The sequence below is a fragment of the Papio anubis genome, chromosome 12 (genome assembly GCF_008728515.1).
Source record: "Papio anubis isolate 15944 chromosome 12, Panubis1.0, whole genome shotgun sequence".
Classification (NCBI taxonomy): Eukaryota; Metazoa; Chordata; class Mammalia; order Primates; family Cercopithecidae; genus Papio; species Papio anubis.
In genome coordinates, this window is record NC_044987.1 from 111,404,770 (window position 1) to 111,410,408 (window position 5,639).

Sequence of the window (5,639 nt, forward strand, 5' to 3'; positions counted from 1 at the left end):
TGGCGTGAACCCGGGAGGCGGAGCTTGCAGTGAGCTGAGATCCGGCCACTGCACTCCAGCCTGGGCGGCAGAGCGAGACTCCGTCTCAAAAAAAAAAAAAAAAAGAGAAATCAAAACTCCTTGGCCAGGCGCAGTGGCTCACACCTGTAATCCCAACACTTTGGGAGGCCGAGGTGGGCGGATCACCTGAGATTGGGTGTTCGAGACCAGCCTGACCAACATGGAGAAACGCCTCTACTAAAAATACAAAATTAGCTGGGTGTGGTGATGTATGCTTGTAATCCCAGCTACTCAGGAGGCTGAGGCAGGAGAATCGCTTGAACCCCGGAGGCAGAGGTTTCTGTGAGCCAAGATCGCACCATTGTACTCCGGCCTGGGCAACAAGAGTGAAACTCCATCTCAAAAAAAAAAAAAAAAAAAAAGAAAAGAAAAGAAACAAGAAACCAAAACTCCTGCATCTTGGGCCTGTGGAGAAGCCCCTGCAGGTTCAAGAAAACCCTCTATAAACTGCAAAGGCTTGTGCTCCAGAAGGCTGCTCTCGGGTCCTCCGTTTCCATGTCTGTAAAATAAGAGCAAGGAGCTCACAGGGGCCTTCCAGCCAGGAAGGCCTCCAATCCAGTCCTGTAGGAAACCATCTCCCTAGCTCAGTATCACTCCTGATGTGAGGGTGCTTCTGGTGTCATGCAGCGTCGCATACCACCATCACCCACAGTGTCTTTTTACCCAAAATGCCTAATAACATGGGTCCAATAATTGCCAGTTTACCAGAAATACAGGAGACTAAGGAATAAATGAAACAAGAGAAAAACAACACAATAAACCCTGAAGGTGAGGCATTTTGCAAACTACTAGTCCAGTTTTATGACATGTCATTGTCATAAAAAAGGACTTGCCAGACTAAAAGAGACTTAAGGGCATCCAACCAGAGGCTTTGCAGAGTCCTTGACTGCACTCCCATTTTCAGGAGCCAGCATACAGGACATTTTGGGAGCAATGAGAGAATTTGAATGTGGGCTGAGCATTAGATAAGATGGAGATGTATTGACAGGGAGAGGCTGAGATAACTGACAAGGACAGCATGATCTCATTTTGATTTAAAAAATTGCATATGGCTAGGTGCAGTGGCTCACACCTGTAATCCCAGTACTCTGGGAGGCTGAGGCGGGTGGATTACTTGAGGTCAGCAGTTCAAGACCAGCTTGGCCAACACGGTAAAATCCCGTCTCTACTAAAATACAAAAATTAGCTGAGCATGATGGCGGGAGCCTGTAGTCCCAGCTACTAGGGAGGCTGAGGCAGGAGAATCACTGGAACCTGGGAAGCAGAGGTTTCAGTGAGTCAAAATTGCGCCACTGCACTCTAGTCTGGGCAACAGAGCGAAACTCTGTCTCAAAACAAACAATCAAACAAAACACAAAAAATTACATATGCAGGACTGGGCACCGAGGCTCATGCCTGTCATCCCAACATTTTGGAAAGCTGAGGCAGGCAGATCGCTTGAGCCCAGGAGTTTGAGACTAGCCTGGGCAACATAGTAAGACCCTGCTTCTGAAAGAAAGAAAAAAAATTACATAGGCATAAAAAGAGATTCAGGGCCAGGCACAGTGGCTCATGCCTGTAATCCCAGCACTTTGGGAGGCCGAGGCGGGCTGATCAGTTGAGGTCAAGAGTTGGAGACCAGCCTGACCAACATAGTGAAACCCGTCTCTACTGAAAAAATACCAAAAAAAAATCGCTTCTCGGCCTTTTGGCTAAGATCAAGTGTAGTATCTGTTCTTATCAGTTTAAGAAAATACAAAAGTTAGCTGGGCGTGGTGGCATGTGCTTGTAATCCCAGCTACTTGGGAGGCTGAGGCAGGAGAATTGCTTGAGCCTGGGAGGTGGAGGTTTCAGTGAGCCAGAATCGCGCCATTGTACTCCAGGCTGGATGACAGAGAAGATTCCGTCTTTAAAAAAAAAAAAAACTTTAAGAGATATGAGAGGACAGAAAATGAGGATACTCCCTGGGTGGTAGGAATAGAGTGGTTTTTGTTTTCTTGGTTTTGCTCATTGGCAAGTTCCGACTTTGTACAATGTACGTGCACAGCTGCTGGGGCTCAGAGAACGATACTGCAAAGTACGGTGCTATGGCAGCCTGAGTACTTTGGACTAAAGGAAATTGGAAGATCTCAAAAGCCAAGTCTCTCTCTGACATTCTCCCACCCTCCTGTCTCCTGCCCCTGTTTCGCCCCCAGAGGAAGCCATAGACACCAGAATTCTTTTCCCCCAGTCATAGAAACTAGAACCCCTCTTCCCTAAAGCAAGCCATAGAACCTAGAAAGGGTCACTCTCTCCCTTCTCCCCTGCACAGAGAGGCCAAGAGGTATCTCAATAGACGGGCCTTGCTGGGTGTCCCCACTCAGTCTATTCCCATGAATCACGCTCTTTTGTCCAATCACCTTTCTACACGGCTGTCTGCTTCGCATAGAATCGAAGCATAAAAATAGACAGGTTTCCCTGGATCTTTGGGTCTTCATTCTGAGGTTCCTGTGCCTTGTAAAACTTTGATTAAATAAATTTGTTGCAGCCGGGTGCGGTGGCTCACCCCTGTAATCCCAGCACTTTGGAAGGCCAAGGCTGGTGGATCACGAAGTCAGGAGATCCAGACCATCCTGGCTAACATGGTGAAACCCCATCTCTACTAAAAATACAAAAAAGTAGCCGGGCATGGTGGCGGGCACCTGTAGTCCCAGCTACTCACGAGGCTGAGGTAGGAGAATAACACGAACCTGGGAGGCGGAACTTGCAGTGAGAGGAGATCGTGCCACTGCACTCCAGCCTGGGTGACAGAGCGAGACTTTGTCTCAAAAAAAAAAAAAAAAAAAAAAATTGTTATGCTTTCCTCTTGTTAACCAGTCCTTTGTTATAGGAGTGGCAGCCATGACCTTTATGATGAATGAGGCAAGGTAGCACACCTTTCCACCCCTACACAGCTTTGCTGATAATAAAAGTTTTTATTTTATTTTACTGTTTTTGAGATGCAGTCTCGCTCTGTCACCCAAGCTGGAGTTCAGTGGTGAAATCTTGGCTCACTGCAACCTCCACCTCCTGGGTTCAAGCCATTCTCCTGCCTTAGCCTCCCCAGTAGCTGAGACAACAGGTACGTGCCACCACGCCCAGCTAGGTTTTGCATTTTTAGTAGAGACAGAGTTTCACTATGTTGGTCAGGCTGGTCTCGAACTCCTGACATTAAGCGATCTGCCTGCCTTGGCCTCCCAACGTGTTGGGGTTACAGGTGTGAGCTATGGCATCCAGTCAAAGGTTGTTTTAAAGTAGGTAAGTTCTTGGCACAGTCCCGGGCTCTGATGGTTTCCTGTGGCCTCAGCTTCCTCTTCCAGCTCCTGCCCCATCCAGGACTTGCCAAAAACATTAACCAGGCAATGGCATCTCGGGTCACAGCTTTCCTCCCCTCTGAGCACCGCCTTTCCTTCCTCCCCTCCCTCCCCGACATCATGGTGCCCATGGGGAAGTGTCCGTTGAATTACAGCAACGCCATGTGCTCACTCCCTCCTTCTCCCCTGTGGAGAAGTGACTTACCTGATGGCCAAGCCTGGGAGGAGCTCCTGGGCATGCCCAGCCCAGTGCACCATCTCTTTTGAAAGCCTTTATTGGTCTGTTGCTGCCTGGCAGTTAGCCTCTGGTATCCCCACTGAGCCAGGGACTGGGCATTTTCAGTGGGTGAATATCAAGTTCAAGGGTAGGATAGCAGGAAGCCAACTTGGCCATTGCTCTTAAGTCACAGGAAAATATTTTGATCTCTCTCTGTCTAACTGTTGTGTGTCTCTCTCAGTCGCTTTCAAACTTAGGTGGCGAAGAGGAGCGTCCTTTACTGGATCCTCTAAAATCCAACATCTATCTCTTCCCTGCCCCAGTGGCCCCTTCTCCTCTGCCCAACTTCACGCCCAGGTGGAAGCTGATTTTTTCTTTTCTTTTCTTTCTTTCTTTCTTTTTTTTTTTTTTTTTGAGACAGAGTCTTACTCTGTTGCTCAGGCTGGAGTGCAATGGCATGATCTCGGTCAGCTCACTGCAACCTCTGCCTCCCAGGTTCAAGCGATTCTTCCATCTCAGACTCCTGAGTAGCTGGGATTACAGGCGCACACTACCACACCCGGCTAATTTTTGTATTTTGTAGACAGTGCTCACCCCATGCTGGCCAGCTGGTCTTGAACTCCTGATTCTCAGGTGTCCGCCTCTGCCCCGCCTCCCAAAGTGCTGGATTACAGGTGTGAGCCACCTTGCCTGGCCTAGAAGCTGATTTTCTAGAGACATCTTCAAGACACCAGGAACTTCAGGACTGAGTTTCTAATGAAGAGAAGAATTAGAAGTCCTTGGGGACAGTCAAAAATGGAGGTGAAGGTGCAGGGGTGGGGGTGAGGGCAGGCGCAGGGGAGGTGGAGGGTACAGGGGCGGTTTACATGCAATATCCAGGTAACGAAGATGTATGATATTATAAAGATATGATGTGAAATGAGGGTTATGGATGCCATGATAACGAGGGCATATGATGACGTGATGATGCTGATAAAGTGAAGGCGATGGATCTCATGATTATCCATGTGTTTAACGGCGATGTTTGATAAGCGATGCTGATGACTGATGGCCGATAAGAGGACTTATGGCGATAATATGCTGCCAATCATAAAGATAGCTGGCGATGATACGCCGCATGATAGCTGCCGATGCAATATAAATGATGGATTCCATGATATCCATGTCGCCCATCCATAAAATACGGCGATGATGATGGCGATGCCGATAAACGGGCCATGATGGCTGATACGGGTGGTGGAGGGTGGAGGCAAGGGTGGTGGAGGGTGGAGGTGGGTGGTGGAGGGGTGCAGGGATGAAGGTGAGGGTAGGGGGGTGGTGGAATGAGGAAGGAGTATGGATGGAGGAACAAAGGAAGTGGATAATGGAATGGATGGGACTGCATGGAGGAAGGAGGGTGGAATGGAAGGAATGGAAGGAAGAGGAATGGAATGGAATTAGTCTGGAAAGAATGGAATAGAAGGACCCTGTTCTCTACATATAAATAATGGAAATAATGAAGGAACAACTCACACATTTTTAAAAAACAATGATATCCAAATCATAGCTGGCAGCCAGAAATAAAAAGAGGTACCTAAATAATACGGTCAATAATTTCAGGATGAAAATCTGCAGGCAGGCTAAGGCAGGCTCATTCCTATAATCCTAGTATCTTGGCTGAGGGTAACCACCAGAGTTAGGAGTCTGAGAGCAGCCTGGCCAACATGGTGAAATCCCCTGTCTCTACTAAAACTACAAAAAATTAGCCAGGCGGGTGGTGCCCAGGCTCCAGCCACCGGGAGGCTGGAGGCAGGAGAACGCTGAAGTGGAGGTTGCAGGAGCCAAGACTGTACACTGGCCCAGCCTGGCAATTAGAGGAGATCGCCATCTCCAAAATAAATAAATAAATAAATAAATAAATAACTAAATAAAAGAAAAGAAAACCTGCTTGACTACACATGGTATATGCGTCCGCACACTGTTCCCGAGGTGGTAAATGCACCGCGACGGACGGTTATAGAAGCTATGGATGGTGATTAGCAACGGCTGCAACCTGAACGAAGTAATACCCA

At 48.1% G+C, this 5,639-nt stretch overlaps 1 pseudogene; it reads left to right on the forward strand.

The window, feature by feature from the left end:
- The first annotated feature begins 1,731 nt into the window (after positions 1-1,731).
- Positions 1,732-1,869, forward strand: LOC116269948 (annotated as a pseudogene).
- The last annotated feature ends 3,770 nt before the right edge of the window (positions 1,870-5,639 follow it).